This window comes from Prionailurus viverrinus, chromosome B1, assembly GCF_022837055.1.
Source record: "Prionailurus viverrinus isolate Anna chromosome B1, UM_Priviv_1.0, whole genome shotgun sequence".
NCBI lineage: Eukaryota > Metazoa > Chordata > Mammalia > Carnivora > Felidae > Prionailurus > Prionailurus viverrinus.
Window position 1 is genome coordinate 76,708,100 of NC_062564.1, and position 24,584 is coordinate 76,732,683.

Sequence of the window (24,584 nt, forward strand, 5' to 3'; positions counted from 1 at the left end):
ATATAAAATCAACAATTTGGTTATTACCTCCAGGAAAAGAGGATAAATGTTTGATCCCTGTCTCAGGGCTGTCTCAGCCTGTCTCAGGGCTCCATCCCACGACCCTGGGATCATGACCTGAGCTCAAATCAAGAGTTGGACGCTCAACTGACTGAGCCACCCAAGCACCCCTAAATGCTTAGTTCTTTACACTTGTTTTCCACTTTTCAGAATGATGAATTGTTTTCTTTAAGGAGAATTGAGTAATAGCTTACTTGGCAAAAGATTGACACAAATTTTCATTCAGACATCTTTTTATCTTATGTTTCATCATATAGTTATGAGAATAGAATTATTAGAGGTTTTTACATTATAAAAATTATTAATTTTATATATTTTGCTTCTTTTGAAGTATTAATATAGAACAAAAAGATTAGACTTGATAACAAGACGAATTATACTTTTTTTAAAATTACAGTTTTTGTCCTCCTAAGTTTGCCAGTCTTAACACTATAAGAAGATACTTGATCAAACTATTAATTTACTGAAAGTGAGGCCATGTAATCTGAACCAAAAGAGAACGTGACACTGAAGTGCTACAGTGAGGGAGTATTGCTATTGGATGAAATTTCAGGTAGGAAATAACTGCATTGTTTGGTATCAGGTAGTCAAATTAGTATATTTCAGCTGATTGCTTTTAGAAAATGAACGCTAGCAAAAATTGTTTTATTCTTAAAGTACTTGTTTTTCTTTGAATGGGAAACATTTTCATTTATAAAAATGAAATGTGAGAGGAAATGTATATTTTTAGCGTTTCTTCTGGCTTTTTTTTTTTTGAATAGAAAATTTGTTACCAAGTATAAGAAAACGTTAATTTATATTACTTTCAGAGTTGCCAAATCTATCTAAACATCTGGTTCACTATGTTAAATGCTGATGTATCGTTTTATTTTTTCCCCAGTTCCAGAGTTTGCTTCTGTATAACTTTTCTGTAGTGTTTATATTTGTCATGGAGAGCCATTTTTTTTTAGCTGTTACCCTATTATTTGCTGAAGCTATTTGAATACTGACTTAAATATTATTTTTGTTTGTTTAAAGCATTTGCTAAGTTTCTAGGATATATGTACAAAACCTGAAATTTTAAAAGAAAGTTTTATAATCAAGTCTTTAGTAGACTACCTTTTTAAAGCTATTGCACAGCCTGGTTTTAAACATACTACTTTATTTTTATTTATTTTTTTCACCAGCCAGAGATCATGTTTATTAACACTTGAGGATATTTCTTTCCAGGTTTTGAATATCAGGATCGTACTCTCAGTATTTGGATTTAGTTTTTGTTTTTTTCAGGTAGTGATAAGTTTTTTTTTAACTTGTTTTATTTTTTATTTTTTAAATAAACATACTACTTTAAATGCATCAGAAATGTTCTGATTTGTGTCATTTTTTTCCCTTAATTTTTAAAAAATCTTTATTTTTGAGAGAGAGATAGAGTTCAAGTAGGGGAGGGCCAGAGGGAGAGGGAGACACAGAATCTGAAGCAGGCTCCAGGCTCTGAGCTGTCAGCACAGAGCCCTACGTGGGGCTTGAACCCATGAACTGAGAGTTCATGACCTGAGCTGACGTCAGATACTTAACTGACTGAGCCACCCAGGCGCCCCCTGATTTGTTTCATTTTTATAGTATTGATGTTGTATAAGGTACTTGTAAGAGAATCTGTAAATATTTTCTAATTAGTTTCTCAGTAATTATAATGGTATAAAGATACATTGTGCCAGCATGATATAAATCTGTTGTTCATCTTCGTCTAATTACATTTATATATTCTTCCCAATCTGTTTGTGGGCTAGCATTTAATATGTTCATTTGTTTTTTGTAGGGTGTAAATTCTTTCCACTTACCTCCTTGGGCCAATCTAGTAACCCTTGTAAAATGGTAGAGGATATAAGAGCTCCTAATTTTTCAATTGCTATGGCTGTTTGCTAAATAAATTTCAGTTCATATTATGATTAGGAAGAGAATGGAATTTTGTCACATAGTTACTATAAACTGAAAGCATTCTACTAGTTATTTGGCTTGCTTTAATTTTTTTTTTTTTTTTTTTTTTTTAAGTAGGCTCCACACCCAATGTGGGGCTTGAACTCATGACCCGGAGATTGAGAGTTGTATGCTGTACTAACTGAGCCAGCCAGGTGCTCCTGACTTTCTTTAAATATAGATTTTAGTAATACATGACGAACCAGGTATATTTCTAGATTGTCACCTTTGTGCCAAATACTCCCTTTGGAATTATTAGACTTTATCAAATTTGTGTTGTATTGAGTTGGGGCAAGTGAACATAGCCTGGATGAGGTAGAAAGACCAATTGTTCCGAGATAACATCATAAAGAGGCTCAGATCCCTGCAGAACTCTGATTGGCCTGACTTAAATCACAACCCTACCACTGAAAGAGTATATCTGACAGTATATGATATTATGATTGTCTAACCTGTTTCTTATGCCATTCTATGAAATTGGCAGGACTGTATCCCTACCAGGACTCTCAAGTCAGTTGAGAGTTTCCCCCATAGAACCAGAGTAAGGGGATTATGAAAGCATGCTTGCCAGAGAAAGGTAAAATACATCAACTTTAAGGGTTGTACCAAGTTGAAATAAGTGAGCATATTTCGAAAATGTGCTAAATGCCATAGAGCTTTATAACAGTTTTATTTTGTTTTGAAAGACAGTATCTTGCATGGAATTAGACAAACTTCAGTTTAAGTCTGTCACTTCTTAGGTACTTGGGCAAACTGCGTAAACTTTCTGATCTAGTTCCTGCGTCTGGAAAATTTAGGGAATGATAGTATCAACCTCATAGGATTGTTAGAATCTTTGGGAATAATGTATGACATGTAGTTCCTTCTATAGTTTTCCTTCTTAAGAGCTTACAGTCTGATGGAAACCAGAGTTGTGCAAATATCCATCGACTGATGAATGGATAAAGAAGATGTGGCATGTATCTATATACAATGGAATACTACTTGACACTGAAAAAGATTGAAATCTTGCCATTTGCAACCATGTGGATGGAACTAGTATTTTGCTAAGTGACATAAGTCAGAGAAAAACAGATATCATATGATTTCACTTATATGTGGAATTTGAGAAACTCAACAGATGAACATAGGGGAAGGGAAGGAAAAATAAGATAAAAACAGAGAGGGAGGCAAACCTTAAGAGACTCTTAAATACAGAGAACAAACGAAGGGTTGCTCGAGGGGAGTGGGTGGGGGGATGGGTTAAATAGGTGATGGGCATTAAGGAGGGTACTTCTCTGGATGGGCACTGGGTGTCATATGTGAGATGAAGCCCTGGGTTTAACGTCTAGCCAAGACTACACTGTATGTTAACTAACTGAATTAAAAAAAATAGTGTACATACTGGTTTATATAAAAAAAGATAACTAGCAATAAAGCAATTAAGTGTGAACTGTGCATGCTTTGCAATGTGACAAAGCTATAACAGTTCAGAGTAGGGAAACAGTACGTTGTTTTTGGTTTTATCTGGAAATGTCTGTTTGTAGAGGTGAGAATTGAGCTAAACTTTGAATTTTAGGAAGGGAGAGTAAAGATAAGGAAGTGAATTTTAAAGCTCCTTGTTATGAGTAGTCTGGACTGGCTTGACTGGTAAGACTCTATGGGAAGAAAATGGGAGGTGTGGCTTTTTGAGATTTTGCGGGGTAAGCCGAGTGATTGGAAATGTTATTTTGTATAGGGGTTATTACATGGCTAAAATGTCTTGAGAAGGTTGATACGAGTTTTGTTATAAATTGGAGTTATTTTTTGGTGAGAAAAATTTTTCATGTACATAATATATTACTGGTTTTAACTCCTTTTCATCCAAACTAAATTAGTCTTTTCTTAAAAATCAATATGTAGTTGATATTTTAATGTAATAGTAGATCTTAAATAACTAATAGGAGCTAGACGAAGGCTTATGTTTCTATGTTGTTTAGATTTCAAGGCCATGAGCTTGTCTGTGGCCTCAGCCTGGGATTTCTGATGGCAAGATATAGAGTCATTTAAATATTAATTCTCACTAGAGCCATCTCATTTTAACCCCATTCTTTGTACCTTCTGTTTGTTTATGCTGATAGAAAACACACAGTAATAGATGTTTTGGTAAATACAGGTTCATTGCCTTTAGTATGCTTTTGGTTGGGAAAACTTGTTAACTGTGTTAAATATTTCACCTTCTAGCACTGTTTACCTTCCTGGTTTTGTGATATGTTAAATTATCTGGAAGAATCCTGATACACCATTTAACCAATTTGAACATTAAGACAAATATCAATGTAAGAGCAAGGAGGAAAGGCTTAGCATGTATGAAAATGAGCTTCAAAAATACCATTTGAATATTTTTGCTTTTGGGGCATTTATTTTCTAAGTGCAGTGGATTGATTAAATTATCCTTCTCTACCCATCGTCCACCACAGTCTCCACTTTGCTTTTCTCTTTCTTTAGGGGTAAAACACTTTACATAATACTGAGACTAAAAAGAAAATGAAGATGGATCATGTATGAAAGATTATCTTTATTGATACCAACATGTTAGTTGGTCATAGTATCTGAGCCAGTATTAGGTTATCTTTGGGATGGTATTTTTTCCAGGATTTTCTGGGCTATCAAATATAATGACCATTTTTTGGGTCTTTGTTTAATATTTTATATGGATGATAGATTAATAGTTCAAAAATGAATATGATATCTCTCTCCCATCTCTTTTTTCCTGCCAAATAATCTCCCCCTAAATGAATTTAGTCACTGCTAAAGAAAACCTGAAAAGTAACTATTATTGGCACCTCACACATCTTTCCAAATTTTGTTTGGGTCTTTATGAACAAATATAACATACTTGCATGTTTTTCCTCTTTAAAAAAAAAACTTTATATATTTATTTTAAAGAGTGTGGGTGGAGGAGAGGGGCAGAGGGAGGGAGGGAGGGAGAGAGAGAGAGAGAGAACGAGAGAATCTGAAGTGGGCTCCTTGCTTAGTGAAGAGCCTGACATGGGGCGTGATTCCACAACCCTGGGGATCAAGAGTTGGATGCTCAACCGACTGAGCCACCCAGGTGCCTTTCCTCTTTTTAAACGTATATATATTTTTCTTTTTTTAAAATTAAAAAAAATGTTTTACTTATTTTTGAGAGAGAGAGAGAGAGAGAGAGAGAGAGAGAGAGAGAGAGAGAGAATATGAATGGGGCAGGGGCAGAGGGAGAGGGAGACACAGAATCTGAGGCAGGCTCCAGGGTCAGAGCTGTCAGCACAGAGCCTGACATGGGGCTTGAACTAGTGAACCACGAGATCATGACCTGAGCCGAAGTTGGACGCTTAACAGACTGAGCTACCCAGGCGCCCTCTTAAACATATATTTTCAAGGAAAAGCTTCTTGACATTGGTCTCAGCCATGACATTTTGGATCTAACACCAAAAGCACAGGCAAAACAAGAAAAAATAAACAAGTGGGACTGGTACATCAATGAGTAGAATGGACATTTTAACAATTTTAATTCTTCCAAGCAGTGAACTTGGAATACCTTTCCATTCATTTGCGTCTTCGATTTCTTTTGTAAGTGTTTTATTTATGTTTTTCATTGTATAGATCTTTTACAATCTTGGTTAAATTTGTTCTTAAAGTATTTTATACTTTTTCTTGCTATTACAAATGAAAATTGTTTATTTTATGTCTTTATCAGCTAGCTTGTTGTCACTGTGTAGAAATGCAACTTTTTTTTTGAACGTTGATTTCGTATCTTGCAACTTTAACAAATCCATTTATTAGTTTTAACAGTTTTTGGTGGAGTGTATAGAATTTTGTAAAGGATCATATCATCTGAAAACAGATTAGTTTTTCCTTTCCACTTTGGATGCCTTCTATTTCTATTTCTGTATTTGCCTAATTGTTCTGGCTAGTCCTTCCAATACTATTTTTTTTTAAAGTGGCCAGAGCTGACACTCTAGTCTTACTCCTGATCTTAGAGGAAAAGCTTTTAGCTTTTCACTATCAGTCAGAATAGATCATTGAATGAAGCTTTGAAAACCAGGGGAGCTCTGGAACCAGGTGCTGGAACTGAGGAGTTGATGCCACCAGAATATTCTTTCTCATTCATGGTGCAGATGAATTTCTCTGTATACATGGCAGGAAAGATGTCTACTGAAAGCTGCCAATTTAAGTAACTTTCCAGCTTTTGACCCCAAAGTACAAAAGCCCTTCCTTTCTACCTCCCAATTAAAAAGAAAAATCTTAGTAATGATTTTGATTGGCTTGAATTAGGTCACGTTTTTACTCCTGGATTTATCATTGTGACCAGGAGAATGGCAAACTTGTATGTGTCCTCTCTATGGCCTAGGTGTGAGGTACTGTGACCTCATTGCCAGGAGAATGCAATGAAGTGGATGGGGGAATGAAAGGAAAAGTGAGTGCAATACAGGTACAAACAACTTGTATCTCTTATAGTAGATGTTTGTTTAGGTTTCCAGTTTATTCCTTTATTGTTAATACAGTTCCTGTTTTCGCATCTGATGAATCTTTCTACATAAGAATATTGGTGTGAAATTATTATAAAGATCTAAAAATTCATGTTTTTTGGAAAAAAAAGTAATATAGATACTTCTTTTACATATTGTAAATTTTGCTGTTCCTCAAAATAGGACTCAGGTTATAAAGGACTTCAAGTTATAAAGTATGAAATTTAACAATGTGTTTTCTTTAAAATTTTTGTTATTGAAGTACAGTTGATATACAGTGTTTTGTTAGTTTCAGATACATAGCATAGTGATTTGGCAATTTTATACATTATGCAATACTCACCAGAAAAGTATAGTTGCCATCTGTCACCATGCAGTGTTGTTATAATAGTATTGATTATATTCCCTATGCTGTGCTTTTCATCCCTGCCATTTATTTTATAACTGCAAGTTGTTTGTACTTCTTAATCCCCTTCACCTATTTTCCCAAACCGCCTCCCCCTATAACCACCAGTTTGTTCTCTCTCTGAGTCTCTTTCTGTTGTTTGTTTGTTTATTTTTCAGATTCCATATGTAAGTGAAATCATAGTATTAGTCTTTTAAAATAACTTGGAAGCATTGAGAGAATGATAACGTGGGCTTGTTAAAGTAATAAAGGATCTTAAAGTATATGTAATGTTATGAACAGTTTTGCATATAATCAGACTCAAATACTGAAGTAATTGATTTGATTATTGTATGCTTGACATTTTGGTGTCTCTTTCATATTCTATGATGTTTTGATTCCGAGTAATGTAAGTTCAGTGGACTTCTGACTGGTTGTCACATAGTGACAAATTTCTGATTTTTAAAATACATCATTGCCATAAATCACTAGTTTGCTAGATTGAACTAGAAAGCTATTAAAGAACATGGCAGTATTTACTGTAGATAAATGCAAATTTAAAAAGGTTCTGTGTGTGAAGGTTTAAATGATTTATTAGCTTTCACTGCACACATGAATCCAGAGTTATGTAATGGATTTAGAAAATTTCATTTCCTGTTTGAAGGCTCAAATTTGCATATTATTTTATAATGCAAATATTTGAATTGAGTCAATAGGGTAAATAAACTCTGTGTGATATTAATATATGCCTAATCGTTTTTTTGGTATATGGCAAGCCTTTTTTAGGTGTAGGACAAGTGATTAAACATACCCACTTTTTTTTTGTTTTTGTTTTTTTTTTTTGTTTCGGCTGGGGTGGGGAAGCATGGAAAGTTAATGAAACTGGGACTGTGTGTCTTATGTGACTTCAGAATTTGTGCTCACCAGAGTTTTTTTGCTCTTTAATTTGGCTTTCATTTCCTGCTAATGAGCACTTTATCCAGGTTAATATATTTTTCTTTTCAATGGGAAATTATCAGTGGAATAATTAATCCTATGACAATTCTAAGTCACACCTCACATTAGTTCCTTTTTATCATTATTTTAATGTTTATTTTTTGAGAGCACGAGAGAGCATGTGCACGTGGAGAGGGGCAGAGAGAGGAAGGAAGAGGAGTCCCGAGTGGGTTTCATGCCAGCAGCAGAGTCTGATGTGGTGCTGGAACTCATGAACCGTGAGATCATGACCTGAGCTGAAATCAAGAGTTGGACGCTTAACTGACTGAGCCACCCCGGTGCCCCAGTTACTTATTTTTTTAAATTATACTTTTTATTTTGAGATCATTGTAGATTCACATGTGGTTATAAGAAATAATAGAGAGAGATCCCTTGTATCCTTTACTCTCTTTATCCCAGTGGGAAAATCTTAAAACTACAATATTGACATCAGTGCAATAAATGTATAGAAGTTTCCATCAGAAAAGGATCTGTCCTTTGCCCCTTTACAGTCACATCTAATTCCTTTCTGCTCCACTCTTCTTTAACCCTTGGCAACCACTAATCTGTTCTGGAGTTATATAATTTTGTGAGTTTAAGAATTTTGTATAAATGGAATCATATACCATATGACCTTTTGGGTTTTTTTAGTACAATTCTTTGGAGATTCATCTAGATATTTGTGTGTGTCAATGTGTTTTTTTTCCTTTTTATTGTTGAGTAGTAATCCAAGGTGTGAATGTACCAGTTAGTTTAACCGTTTACCTGTTGAAGGGCATCTGAATTTTTCTCATTTTTTGGCTGAGACAAATTAAGCTGCTGTTAATATATTTGTGTACAGGTTTTTGTCTGAACAAAAGTTTTCAGTTCTTGGGGAAAAATACCAGATATATATTTGTTAGTATGTATAGCAGTTACATGAAAAAACTATTTCAATAAATTGCTACTCTGTTTTCCACCTAACTCTCATCTTACATTCCCACCAACAACAGATAGGTGATTCAGTTTCTCTGCATCCTTGTTGGTATTTGGTTTTGTTATTATATTTTATTTTAGATATTCTGATAGATGTGTATCTGTTGTGTATTGTGTATCTAATGATATCTTGCTGTGGTTTTCTTTTACATTTCTGTAAGAGTTTATGATGTTGAACATACTTTCATGTGCTTATTTATCTTCGTGTAGTCTTAGGTAAAACACCTATTCTTGTCTTTTGACACTTGAATTTTTTATTCTAATCTTCTGATTAGATGATGATGATGATGATGATTTTGCTGTTGAATATGGAGAGTTCTTTATTTATTTTAGGTGTTTTCTTTTGTCAGATGTGTGCTTTGCAAATATTTTCTTCTAGTTTGCAGCTTGTCTTTTCACCTTCTTAACAGGATCTTTTGGAGATCAAAGTTTTATTTGATAAAGTTCAGTTTATCAGTTTTTCCTTTTATGAGCCTTGGTTTTGATGTCATCTAAGAACTCTTTGCCTAGTTTTAAATCCTGAAGATTTTTTCCTGTGTGTTTCTTTGAAAGTTTTATTTTTTACCTTGAAATCTGCAATTTACTTTGAGTCGGTTTTTGTATAAGGTTTTTGTATAATGCTGTCTACTTAGGTGAAGTTTCATTTGTTCATTTATGGATATCTAATTGTTTTAGCACTGTTTATTGAAATTCTTCCATTGAATTGCTTTTGTATCTTTGTCAGAAGTCAGTCGAGCATATTTATGTGGTCTACTTCTGGGTTCTCTATCCCATTCTGTTGGTTTATATATCTGTTCATATGGCACTACCTATAGTGTTGACTGCTGTAGCAATAGGTCTTGAAATTGGGTAAACTAATTTCTTCCACTTTATTTTTCTTTCTCAAGATTGTTTTTGCTCTCTTAGTTCTTTTGCTTTTCAATAGCAATTTTATTTGTAATTTTTTTCAATTTATTTATTTATTTATAAATGTTTATTTTGAGAGAAAGAATGAGTGAGCAAGGGAAGGGCAGAGAGAGAGGGAGGGAGGGAGGGAGAGAGAGAGAGAGAGAGAGAGAAAGAAAGAGAAAGAGAGAAAGAGAGAAAGAGAGAAAGAGAGAAAGAGAGAATATCCCAATTAAGCTTCACTCTTTCAGTGGAGAGCCAGATGGGGGCTCCATCTCATGAACTGTGAGATCATGACCTGAGCTGAAATCAACAGTTGGGTGCTTAACTGACTGAGTCACCCATGTGTCCTCCCACCCCCCGCTTTTTTTTTGAAATTCTAGAGAGCATGAGAGTGGGAGAGGGGCAGAGGGAGAGAGGGAAAGAATCTTAAGCTGATTCCATGCTGAGCATGGAGCCCAATGCGGGGCTCGATTCCATGACCCTGGGATCGTGATCTCAGCCAAAATCAAGAGTCAGACACTCAACTGACTGAGTCACCCAGGCACACCTCAGTATCAGTTTAGAACATTCATTCCAAATCTGCAGAAATCTTGCTGAGATTTTGATAGGAATTTTGTTCAATCTGTATATCATTTTGGGGAGAGTTGGTATCTATACTGTGAACACAGTATATGTCTACATTTATGTAGATATTCTTTTATTTTTTTAAATCATCATTTTTTGTTTTCAGCATGTAAGTCCTGTCTGTGTTTTGGTAGATTTACATCCATCTACATCTAAATATTTCAAAGATTTTGAGCAACTGTAAATAATACTGTATTTTTAATTTCATTGTCCACGTATTAACTGTTAGTATACAGAAATGAACACAATTTTTTATAGGCTGTAACCATGTTGAACTTACTTATTAGTTCTAGGATGTTTTTTGGTACATACCTTTGATTTCAACATAGATAATCATGTTATCTGCAAATAGAGGCAGTTTGTTTCTTCCTTTCTCATATGCATGCCTTTCATTTTCTTTTTGCCAATTATTGCCTTGGCCCTAACTTCCAGCACTGTGTTGAGTAAGAGTGGTGAGAGTGTACATCCTTGCCTTGTTCCTGATCTTTGGGAAAAGCATTCAATCTTCTTTTTTTTTTTTTTAATTGTTTTTTTTCAACATTTATTTATTTTTTTGGGACAGAGAGAGACAGAGCATGAACGGGGGAGGGGCAGAGAGAGAGGGAGACACAGAATCGGAAACAGGCTCCAGGCTCCGAGCCATCAGCCCAGAGCCTGATGCGGGGCTTGAACTCACCGACCGCTAGATCGTGACCTGGCTGAAGTCAGACGCTTAACCGACTGCGCCACCCAGGCGCCCCGTAGCATTCAATCTTCTACTGTAAATTATAATGTTAGTTGGGGATTTTATGTAGATGCCCTTTATCAAGTTGAAAAGATTCCCTTTATTCATATTTTTCTGAGAGTTTTTATCATCAGTTGGTGTTGAATTTTATCAGATGCTTTTATTTTGTATCAATAGATATGATCATGTGATTTTTCTCCTTTAACCTATTAATATGGTGGGTTATTTGATTTTTCGATACTGAAATAATGTATCTCTGGAATCAAATCCATTTGGTATATAATTCTTATATATTGTTGAATTCTACTTGCTATTAAGAAATTTTTTAAGCTCATTTATTTATTTTGAGAGAGAGCGAGTGAGCGAGTGTGGGAGGGGCAGAGAGAGAGAGAGAGAGAGAGAGAGAATCCCAAGCAAGCTGTGCACTGTCAGTGCAGAGCCCGATGTGGGGCTTGAACTCATGAACTGTGAGATCATGACCTGAGCTGAAACCAAGAGTTGGATGCTTAACCGACTGAGCCACCTGGGTGCCCCTGCTTTTATTTTAAATTAAAAAATGTTTTCTACTTGCTATTATTTTAAGAATTATTTTGTTTATATTCATGAGGGATATTGGTATACAGTGCCTTTTTTTGTACTGTCTTTGGTATCAGAGTAATAGTAGTTCATAAAATGAGTATAAACTTAGTGTTAATTTTAAACATTTGGTAGAATTCTTTTTTTTTCTTTAGTGTTTTATTTATTTATTTTTGAGACACAGAGAGACAGAGCATGAGCAGGGGAGGGGCAGAGAGAGAGGGAGACACAGAATCTGAAGCAGGCTCCAGGCTCTGGGCTGTCAGCACAAGAGCCTGATGTGAGGCTTGAACCCATGAACCTGAACCGTGAGATAATGACCTGAGCTGAAGTTGGATGCTTAACCAACTGAGCCACCCAGGCACCCCTTAAATTATCTATTTCACATTCAGTAACTGTGGTAGCTTGTGTTTTTTGAGGAATTGGCTGATTTCATCTACATTATCAAATTATTTGGTTAGAGTTGTTTGTAGTATTATTCTTTGTCATCTGCAGGGTCTATACTGATATTTCCTGTTTCATTCCTGATACTGGTACTTTGTGTCTTTTTTTCTGTTATTTTTTAGTCCTGCTAAAGTTTTCTAAATTTTATTGATTTTTTTTTCAAAAACCTATCTTTTAATTTCATTGATTTTTCTCTATTATTTTTTGCTTTCAGTTTCATTATCTTTTTAATTTATCATTTCCTTCCTTCAGCTTGCTTTGCATTTATTTAAAAAATTTTTAAGTTTATTTATTTATTTTGAAGAAGGATGCAGAGAGAGAGAGGGAGAGAGAGAATCCTAAGCGGGCTCCATGCTGTCAGTGCAATCACTGATGTGGGTCTCAAACCCACAAACCATGAGACCGTGACCTGAGTTGAAATCAAGAGTTGGATGTTCAAGTGACTGAGCTACCCAGGCATCCCTTGCTTTGGATTTATTTTGATCTTCTGTTAGGTTCTTAAAATGAAGATGTAGATTATTTGAAACTTCTCCATTTTTCTAATATATACGTTTAGTGCTAAGAGTTTCCCTCTAAGTACTGCATTAGCTATGGCTCACAGATTTTTGATATGTTGTATTTATAGTCATTCATTCATTCATTCATTCATTCATCCATTTATTTATTTATTTATTTTAGGTAGGCTCCATGCCCTGTGTGAGACTTTAACTCATGACCCTGAGATCAAGAATCACATGCTCTACTGACTGAGCCAGCCAGGCACCCCTGTTGTATTTTATTTTGATTCAGTTCTTGGTATTTGTTTTTAGTTCCCTGGAGACTCTTTTTTGACCTGTCAATTATTTAGAAGTGCATATTTTAGTTTCCAAATGTTTGGAGGTTTTTTTCTGATAACTTTATCTTTGTGTTATTTCTTTCTTTACCTTTCTATTCTAGTTTGATTCTCCTTTAGTCAAAGAACCCATTGTATATGATTTTAGTTCCTTTACATTTGTTGAATTTTGTATTAATGTCCCAGGATACAGTCTATTTTCATATATATCCCATGGGCACTTGAAAACAGTCTGTCTTTCTTTTTCTTTCTTCTTCTTTTTCTCTTTCTTTCTTTCTTTCTTTCTTTCTTTCTTTCTTTCTTTCTCATTTGCATCCAAGTTAGCATGTAGTGCAACAATGATTTCAGGAGTAGATTCCTTAATGTCCCTTACCCATTTAGCCCATCCCCCTCCCACAACCTCTCCAGTAACCCTCTGTTTGTTCTCCGTATTTAAGTCTCTTTGGGAATGCAAGCTGGTGCAGCCACTCTGGAAAACAGTATGGAGGTTCCTCAAAAAATTAAAAATAGAACTACTCTATGACCCAGCAATTGTACTACTAGGTATTTATCCAAGGGATACAGGTGTGCTGTTTCGAAGGGGCACATGCACCCCATTGTTTATAGCAGCACTATCAACAATAGCCAAAGTATGGAAACAGCCCAAATGTCCATCGACAGATGAATGGATAAAGAAGATGCGGTATATATATATACAATGGAGTATTACTCGGCAATCAAAAAGGATGAAATCTTGCCATTTGCAACCACGTGGATGGAACTAGAGGGTATTATGCTAAGCGAAATTAGTCAGAGAAAGACAAATATCATATGGCTTCACTCATATGAGGAATTTAAGATACTAAACAGATGAACACAAGGGAAGGGAAGCAAAAAGAATATAAAAACAGGGAGGGGGACAAAACATAAGAGACTGTTAAATATAGAGAACAAACAGAGGGTTGCTGGATGGGTTGTGGGAGGGGGGATGGGCTAAATGAGTAAGAGGCATTAAGGAATCTACTTCTGAAATCATTGTTGCACTATGTACTAACTAATTTGGATGTAAATTAAAAAATTAAAAGTAGAAAAAAGTCTCTTATGAAAAACAATATGTATTCTGTTGGGTTGAGTCTTATGTGTCAGTTCTTATTGGTTGATAGGAGTTCTAATTCTTGCAGATTATCTAAGAAGACAGTGAGGTAGGGACATTTACTTTTATAACATAATGATAGTACTTTCCTCAAAGTGAAGGAGAGCCCCATGGGAAAGATAATGAGTTTGTGTGGAAGACACTGATGTGTACACACATACACAACCACATACATATACACACAGACACATGCTGATTTATATACACACATTCACACATACATACTTATAGTAAATATTGGAGTTTTGGGTAGTTTACCCAGAGAGTATAGAATATAGATCTGGGTGGGATTTTGCTCTTGGAGGAAAATCATCAAACATCCAGAGGAGAAGATAAGATTTCTGTCCACCTGGGGATAAAAGAAGGGATGCCAAAAGGGGGAATAATAATGCATAAAAAGTGGTGAGAGTACAATATAGATATACTTTACACATTGTATAATTTTGCTTTTGGTCTAGATAAATTGCTGTGGGCAAGTCTTTTCTTAGTTATCAATCAAGTAGATATCTAGCCTGATCATAAAGCTTAAGAAACCAGAACAGAAATAGTATATCATAATGTTTTATAATATGGTACAAAACCATATGATTCTGGAATGTAGATTCAAAATTGGTTATGTAGTGTGTTCAATAGTATCTTAATTGGAAAAAAATGTTTCTTATTAATCTTGACATGGTAAAAGTAGTAAACTTACAAATAATTGAAGGCCAGGAAAGAAGAGGTGTGGGAGTTTGTGTGAGTGCATATTACATTTGATGGCTCTTATAAATGACTTGGGTTATTGTATTAAGGATTATTATGGTTTTGTTTTTAACCATTTTGAACCAATTGAGTGCAATAGGCAAAGAGCCCCCCCCCCCCCCCTTACTCCCAAATTAGGCAAGATGGTGCTATGGGGTCATAGAGATAGAATGCTGCTGGTGAAAGTCTCCATTATTAGGGTTTATTATGTCTCGTGTGAGTCAAGTAAATAATTGGCTACATTTAATTTACTACAGTTATTATTTGATAGCATGTACTTTCCCAAAAAGTGTTCTACAAAATACAAATTCTAAGTTTATGTAGGGCAAGAATTCTCTGTTCATATGGGTCAAGTGAAGTTAAATGTACATGAGAACCTCATCAAGCCTTTTTACATAAAGTTTGAAGTTATCAGAGGGGGTATGCTATGTAGTTTTTTTCCCTCAAATTGATTTGATTTGGGTGGAATTATGCAAAGAACCATTCTTTCACAGTGACTATTGGATATGTTGCATAGTTGACTGGAGTAGTCTTTGATAAGTTCTCTTAATATGATTAATAAATGGAGGTGTGATAGGATACACAAAATGTTGCTCTTAGTTACTTGCTCCTAGTTTAAAAAAAGGTAATTGAGTTTAATGAAATAAGTTTTTTTCTTCTTTTAGTGTTTAAAGAAAGATTTATAGTAAAGAACAGAGAAAATAGGATATATAAATACCCTCAACTTAGAACAAATTTGCTTTGGGTTAGAAAAATGTCTTTATACATAGAGTCACATACATAATTTTATATAAACACATAGATGTTATTGTATATACATGTATAAACTTACATGTATGATTCTTGTTTTTCCTTATCTTTTTAAACTTTGTTCTGTGTTCTGTCTCTTTCTCTCCATGGCCAGTTTCTCCTGTGCTCTCCTACAAAGTGAGCAATGTTGACAGCCATGTGTATAGACTTCTGTATTTTATGGACATTTAATCCAGTGGATCAAGTATACTGATAGTTGTGTGTGTGTAATGAAGGAGTTCTCAGCTAGTTTAGTGATGGTAGTGAAGAGGAAGAGGGACAAATTTAAGAAATTTTAAGAGATAGAGTCAGCAGCATTTAATAAATTTGACATTGTACATAGGAAGAGCAGAGTTGAAGATGCCATGTGGGAGAATTACCAACTGGGGTAGCAATCATAGCAGGGTTAGGGAGAAGATCATCAGTTATGTTTTAGCCATGTTTATTGTGAAGCAGTGTGTGTAGATGTCTACAAGCAATAGGACATGAGTGAAAGAAATTGGGGAAGAAGCTAAGTTGAGTTGTAGTAGTCGTATCTGGAAGTCTCTTTGATGTGATTTGTTTCTGTCTCACTGGTCTACTTTGTTCTCCTGTACCCTGCTTGTCAGCACCCTCAACCCCTTCTCTCTGCACCGGAGGGTTGGAAGACTTGTTGACGATCAGAGAGGGTCTCCACATGTAGAAACATCGCCTGCGGGATGGCCAGCGCAGTGGGGCCAGACCTTTGAGAGCACTCTCCGAGTCCTTTCCGCACTCACAGTAGTTTGGTAATTCTGTGGGTAATTGTGGGGAGGACTTCTGCGAAGGAAAGCGTCCATAATTGTTAGGGTCTGCTGCGTATTTACTGCATTGCACTGGAGCTCCCCTAGGGCCTGTGACCTTTGCTGCTACCACACCCTTTTCTCCTTCAACAACATCAACTCCACAGCCTCTCCATCTCCTACTGCGAAGTACTGAGCAGGTACTTCCAGGGGTTATTTTTTTATGGCAGTCTCGTGTACAAATACATTTTCTTTGGTGTCATTCCTGTGGATGAAACCATATCTGTTTCTTACAGTGAACTATTTTACTGTTCCCAAAACAGATTATCTTGCCGTCCCTTTTCGCAGGCTCCGATGATGTGAGGTCGCCTGAGCCCTTGCTCCCTGCGCGGTTGCTCGTGCTTGGAGTCCTCAGAGCAGAGGGTGGGGCGGCGGGGGCTGCTGCTACTTCTAGGCCTAGTGGTTGCGTGGATTTGCCTGCTTGCGCAGCTGTGCCTTTTCCCAGCATGTTATGGTTAACTAGGCCGGTGGCGGTGGTGGGGCTGCTCAGGGCTCTCAGGGGTGTGCTCCCGCTGTGGATCGAACTTGATACTATTTTTGAAGTGAGATTTTTAATAGCAGATGGAAGGATGTGTGAGTTCTTTTATCCTCATCTAAGAGGATGTGCCTTAATGGAGATACTTTTAGTTTATTTAATTGTCACATCAACTTTAAGAGATGGGTACCATTATTATCCTAATTTTACAGATGAGGAAGTGAGCCATAGAGATGTGAACTATCCTGCCCTTGCCCTTATACTTGGTATCTGGTAGAACCAGGAGTCAAATGTGGTCTGGCTCCAAAGGATATGCTCTTAACCACTGATCTAAGAGTAGCTGTGTTTTTGAAAACACTCAAGCTATAATTGTTTATGGTTAAGGATGTTGGACAGAATGCAGTTTGGGAGTGACTCATGAAAGTACTATCATTAAAATTAAGATCTCACACCATAAGGTTGATATTTTACTCATCTTTCATTGTGGATACTTGATACTGTATACCTGATCTATTTTATATCCTTATTGTATATCCTTATACAATATTTTATATCCTTCTTTCCCTCAGTTTTGATAGGATACATCAGTTGCACACAATTTGATTTTTGTAGATACAAATTAAGAAGCATTATTTTTTCCTGTTTTGTTTTCCACATATTCAGTGCATATTGAAAAGATTAAATTATCTTTTCTCTCCCTTATATTCAAAGAAAATATGTATACACTTCTTTTGAGACATGGAAATATGTCATAAATATATGACTTTGAAAGTTAAATCCTTTTGTAACTCCATCTTACAAGATAGCCACCACTAATAGTCTGCTGTATATTCTTCAGGCTTTTTGTATAGAAATAACTGCCATACATAATGCATAAATATGATATGTGTATGTGAGAGGTATATAAAATAGACTTTTGGCTGATTGGGAAATTCATATGAGGATGAAACCAAATACCACCATTTTAGAAGGCATTTTGGAGATAAATGAATACTTGTAAAACTATGGAAATTTTTAATTCTTACTTAAGTTTTCTTATTGAACATTTTAGTAAAGTTTTGTACATCTCGTATTCTAATTCAGAGAATACTTTCTTGGCAATGCAGAGTAGTACATTGCTTTTGTGGTCACGGAATGGCACATTTGTAAGCCCAAATAGCCTCTCTTTACGCTGATGTAAACTGTGGGGTAAGATATTATTTTGACTATCAGTAAAGGGCTGTTGTAAAGCAAAGGCTGATGATTATGTCGCCATCAACATACTGAACTTTCTTCTTTACTATTACCTGGCTAAGGTAAAGCCTTACTGTGTTTTGTTCAGTGTTAGGAATGATCTTAAAGGCGTGTGTGTGAATCAAGTTATAATGTAAGCAAATCTCTTACCATTCTGTATTATTTATTATTTATTTATATAGTAAAACTGTGCCATAGTAAGACACGTGGAGTCTGAAAGTTCAGATGTGTAAAATTTAGGATGGGGCTAATTTGAGATTAAATTCAATAATTTTAGTCTATGTGTTTTAAAAAGCACAAAAGTAAAATAACTGAAATTTGATACTATACACAGCTGAGTTGAGAAAGTGCGAAATGATAAGAAGGCATTTTCTCATAATTCTGTCCTCCAGTCATTGAATTTTATCCTACCACTTGAGATTTTTGATTGCAGAGTATGAGGCAGAGGACAATAACCAGTTATTTGAATTCATTTATCACAGGCTTTTACCCTATTAGTAAACGCTTTTTTTTTTTTTGCTTTAAAAAAAGAATATAATGTTCTATCTGCAGTTTTTATACTCATATTAAGTGGCAATCTGTTTTCCTCTTATTTAGCTATTTGTATTCTCAATCATTTTTATGTGTATAATTAATAGCTTTCATAATAACTAATTAGTGCAGTATTTAACTTTTACAGTAGGAAATGTACAGTTATTCTAGACTTTTTTTTTAAGTTTATTTTGAGATAGAGAATGCTAGTGGGGGAGGAGCGGAGAGAGCGGGAGAATCCCAAGCAAGCTCCGTGCTGTCAGTTCAGAGTCCGTGGCAGAGCCTGTTGTGGGGCTCAAACTCACACAACTGTAAGATCATGACCCGAGCTGAAATCAAGAGTTAGTTGGATGCTTAACCGACTGACCCACCCAGGCACCCTATCTGATAGATGTTTAATGTATAACACATGTAACGAGATTTTTACTCCAGAATGTCTGTGTTTGAGAGTGACTGTATTAAATCCAAATGACTTGTCCTTTTCATATTACTGATACTGTTATGTTGATTATTTATGATGTTAATATACTTGATAATATAATCATTTGTCACCTAAACTTTAGGAATGCCTGAAGTGATGTATAAGTGGGCATCTAGCTAAAACTAAGCAACATAATTTGGCCTGATACTTACACTGAAACTAAATGTTCATGTTCTTTAATTGAAATTTTATTGTATTTTTAAAGAAATACGATCATAGTGTATGTACTGATTTGTAAATTTCAGTAGTAGTAGGTCTTGAATACCATGACATACTAACATATATAGATTTATATTCTTTTTAAAGGTTACATGGTATTCCCTTATACGGATATACCTGTATTGGTGGATATTTCAGCTATTTCCAGTGTTTTATTTTTACAAACAGTGCTGCAATATAAAATTTTGTATCTTAATTTCTGAGCCTTTCTGTATAGAATTTTTTAGATGATATTTTTATTTTTATTTTTAAATTTTTTTGAATGTTTTTTTATTTTTGTAAGATAGAGTGACAGAGCATAAGCAGGGGAGAAGCAGAGAGAAAGGGAGACACAGAATTCAAAGCTGGCTCCAGGCTCTGAGCTGTCAGCACAGAGCCTGATGCGGGGCTCGAACTTACAGACCATGAGATCATGACCTGAGCCGAAGTTTGGTTGTTATTCGACTTTGAAGTCTGCAGTAACTTATCAGAGCTTTCATTGTTTCATTTGAATAAATTTAATACCTGAAGTCTTTAGTCTTTTGATGCTAGAATATCCACTGATATCTTTGTCTGTGAAAATTTGGTATTATTGTATCACTTATCTCATTAAAATTAGCCCTCTTGAAATATTGTTTAGACAAATGTACTACAACGGCAATTTATCTAGAGATATTTCATGGAACAGAATTGCTGTGTTCTGGTGTGTGTATATTCATATCTGTTATAACTTTGTGATACATTTTTCTAAAGCACAAAATGAATTATAGTCACTTAAGTTAAATGCAAAGTTCTAAGTCATATTTAGAACAAGGAACTGTCCAAGATCACTCTCTCTGTTAACCCACTCACTCATTTATGCACCATTTATTGAACATCTGTATATTAAATAGGTTGGTGTTCTTTAAGCAGTGGAATCCACATATAATAGCAACTGCACGAAATAGAGGTTTTATTTTTCTCACATAACAAGGAATTTGAGATAGGCAGTTGCTGGTATTTGTGGTTCTGCTTAATAAGGTTCTATTTAGGGGCGCCTGGGTGGCTTAGTTGGTTAAGCATCCGACTTCGGCTCAGGTCATGATCTCGCGGTCTGTGAGTTCAAGCCCCGCATCGGGCTCTGTGCTGACAGCTCAGAGCCTGGAGCCTGCTTCTGATTCTGTGTCTTCCTCTCTCTGCCCCTCCCCCACTCATGCTCTGTCTCTCTCTGTCAAAAATAAATAAACTTTAAAAAAAAATTAAAAAAAAGGTTCTATTTAGTAAGCTTAAAGAGCTAAACGCTTTCTACCTTTCCTTTTACTATTCTTCATGCATTGGCTTTCTCTCTATGCTTGTGCTTGTAAGCTTCGTGATATGAAGATGGCTACTGCACCTTTGGACATGACGTTTTTGTTCAAGGGAGTGAGGAAGGTAGAAGAACAAAGGGTTATGCCAGCTACATCTGTTTTCCTTTTATCAAGGAAACCAAATCGTTTCATTAACACCTTTCAGCCTTTCTCATATCTGTTTGCCAGAACTTCTCATGGCCATTCAGATGCTAAGGATGCTGGAAAAGTAAGCATTTATCTTTCCAATCTTTGTAGTGGCACAAAACTAGAGAGGAGGGGTTTAGGTATTTGAGTTCTGTAATGTTTTTATACATCAAGTTAATAGCTTTCAAAATAACGGGTTATTATTGCATTTCACTTAAAATTTTTATTTTTAAATGTTTATTTTTGAGAGAGAGAGAGACAGACAGACAGACACAGACACAGAGAGACGGACGGATCCCAAGCAGGGGAGGGCAGAGAGTGAGGGAGACATAGAATGCGAAGTAGGTTCCAGGCTCTGAGCTGTCAGCACAGAGCCCGACATGGGACTTGAACTCATGAACCTTGAGATCATGACCTGAGCCAAAGTGGGACGCTTCACCGGCTAAGCAACTCAGGTGCCACTCGCTTTTTTTTTTTTTTTTAATGTTTATTTATTTTTGAGAGAGAGTGTGTGAGGGTAGGAGAGGGACAGAGAGAGAGGGAGACAGAGAATCCAATGCAGAGCTCTAACTCAAGAATTGTGAGATCATAGTCTGAGCCAAAATTGGACGCTTAACTGACTGAGCTACCCAGGCACCCCTTACTCTTTTTTTTTTTTTAAAGTAGGCTCCACACCCAACATGGAGTCCATTGTGGGGCTTGAACTCACCACCCTGAGATTATGACCTATGCTGAAATCAAGAGTCGCATTCCCTACCAACTGAGCCAGCCAGGCCACCTTTATTTCATTCTTGAAACAAGAAATATGCGTTCATTCATCAGTTATCTGATAAGACTTTGGGGAAGAGATGCTGGGTTAGCCAGTCTGTATTACCTGTCACAGTCTATTAAATACAGTTGTTATACATTGTTGAAAGCCTGGTTCACCTACCTTAGTACCTTGTGAGTTTAGGCAAGTTAGTTATGTTTCAGATTCCTCATCTATTAAGTAAAGATAATAGAAGTTTTTGTAAGAGATAATTAAAATGCTAATTTATGTAAAGCACTTAGCATAGTGTATAGCTTATAGTAATCACTCAATGCTTATATGTGTTTATTGTTTGTATTTTTAAATTATTTATTTTGTGTTGGGATTTAAAAAAATTGAAATAGTACAGAAACAGAGTAAGACAGTTTTCCCCAACTACTGTTAGCTGATTGATTTATAATTATATTAGTTATGTATTGCTGTGTAACAAATTATCTCAAAACTTTACAGCTTAAAGCAATAATAAATATTTACCAGCTCACAGTTTCTGTGGGTCAGGAATTTGGGAGCAAACTGGCAGGATAGTTCTGGCTTAGAGTCTCTAATAAGGTTGCAATTCAGATGTTGGCTGAGGTTTTATTCATCTGAAGACTCAACTGGGGCTGGATGACCAGCTTCCAGGGCTACTTACTTGATTGGCAAGTTGATGCAAACTATTGGCTGGAGACCTCAGTTACCCTCCAGGTGGGCCTTTTACATAGCTTCTTGAATATCCTCATGACATGGTGACTGATTTTTTTCTTAGAATAAGTGATACAAGGGAAGCCATAAAGTTCTTAATGACATAGCCTTGAACGTCACTGGTTACTTCAGCTGAACTCTCTTGGCATGTAGAACAGCCCTAATTAAGTGTGGGAGGACATTTCTTTTGCTGTACTTGTGTCCTGGTTTGTAGAGGAAGGGATGGGACAGTTTGATTGCTTTTGATTGCTGATATTTTCTTTTCCCTTAAAGCAATCTTAATTTGAGATGTCTCTTTTTTTTGATTAATTACTATGTTCTTAATCATAGAAAGGAACTTATGAAAAACAAATAGGTTGCTTTAAGCCATTCACCTGAAGATTTGAAAAGCCTATCTAATGTAAAACATGAGATAATTCTGATATTATTCATGGCAATAAGATTCAAGAATACAATTATATTATCCAGTGTTTCTCAGAAAAGCCTTTGGAAGAATGTTACTCCTGTGAAAAGCTCTTGTCAGAAAAAAAAGGAAAGAAAAGATTCCATTGTTAAATAAATTGTAGGAAATCCATGCATTGGTTATCTAACTTTTGGAGACATAAAAATATAGTAGCATATCGTATTGTGAATATGAATATTGTGGCAATCCTATTGTGTAAACATCTCTAGCCTTGTTTAATCCAGTATTTCTCAGACTACATGGAAACTTTTTGCTTAATACTGCTTTTGTAGACATGTCGTAGTTCAGTGAAAATTTTTAAATTTTATGAAAGGTAAAATGAACAGGGAGAAATGAGATGGTTTTGTTACTTTCTCTAGTACATGAGTTATTGAAAACTATAAAGATGATAATTCATTATCAGTTAAACATGCTTTTTACTATAGTGACATTTTTCTTTTAATTTTCTTGTATTCCATGACTTTGCCATTTTAATTCTACATTGTTGCCTCTAGTTGGAAGATCTTACTTTTCTCTTGTCTTTGATACAAATTGCAAATGGCTTGAGGTTTTTTTTTTTTTTTTTTTTGTTTGTTTTAAGATTTACTAAGACATAGAGGTAGGGGCACTTGGGTGGCTCAGTTGGTTAAATGTACGACTTTACTCAGGTCATCATCTCATGGTTTGGTTTGTGGTGAGTTTGAGCCCTGCGTTGGGCTCTGTGCTGTCAGTAAGGAGCCCGCTTCAGATACTCTGTCCCCCTCTCTCTCTGCCCCTACCCTGTGTACATGTGTGTGCTCTATCTCAAAAATGAACATTTAAAAAAAAATGACATACAGTTAAATTCACCCTTTTTAGGTATACAGTTTTATGAAATGTGGCAGATAGATATATTTGTGTATCCAGTACCACAATCAAGATACCAAAATTTCATTACTCTCAAGTCTTCTCATGATTTTTTGATTAATTCTGTCCCTCTATCCTCAGCCCCTGGCAACACTGATCCAGTTTCTCTCCCTATACTTTTGCCTTTTCCAGAATGTTATATAAATGGAATCATACAATATGTAGCTTTTGTGTATAACTTGCTGGACTTGGCATAATGTTTTTGATATTAATTTGTATTGTAAATGGTATCAATAATTTGTTCCTTATTATTGCTGGTAAGTATTCTATTGTATGATTGTACCACAACTTGTTTATCCATTTACTAGTTGGTGGACATTTGAATTGTTTCTAGTTTTTGGTGATTATGAATAAAGCTTCCATAAACATTCATGTACAGATCTTTATGTGGACAAATGAATTTATGAAATTGTTGTCAGGATCCATAGATCTTTCTGTTCTGTTATATTCAACATGAGACTTATGGCATAGATTCCAAGATAACTACTCTAGTTCTTGCTGTTTTTCAGTGGCTTACATAAGAGGAAGGAGGAAAGTTGCAAAGATAAGTTGTGTTCTTTCCTTTAAGAGTAATACCAGAAGTTGCACATACTACTGCCTGTCCTCATTGGTCAGAACTTGGTGACATGGCAGGTAATGTCAAGGAAATCTAGAAAGGAAATTTTTTGCCTGGGTCTCATGTACTAGACTAGAAACTCTATATTATTATAGAAGAAGAAAAAAATGTAAATTGGGAGATGTTACAGTCTGTGACACAGCATTGTAATTTTCCCTCAACTTCACCCTATTAATAAGTTTCTGGTGACTATAGACATGTGTAAGGTCACATTCATTTAGGTTTGGATTCTTAGGGACAAATTGGATACTTTGGGATTAGCACTTTTTAAAAAGTAAATACATTTTTGAAGGATGCATATAAATAAAAGAAGCTTACTCTTTACTTGATTTGCTTTATAAATGAGTAGTCAG

The 24,584-nt window shown here is 35.5% G+C and overlaps 1 protein-coding gene and 1 pseudogene across 5 annotated transcripts in view; one reads left to right on the top strand and one right to left on the bottom strand.

Annotated features, from left to right (window-relative positions):
* The window catches only part of LRBA (LPS responsive beige-like anchor protein), a 787,622-nt gene that overhangs the window by 65,401 nt on the left and 697,637 nt on the right, over positions 1-24,584 (top strand). The gene's annotated exons all lie outside the window — the stretch shown is intronic.
* On the bottom strand, positions 16,000-16,836 carry LOC125163741 (Y-box-binding protein 1-like; annotated as a pseudogene).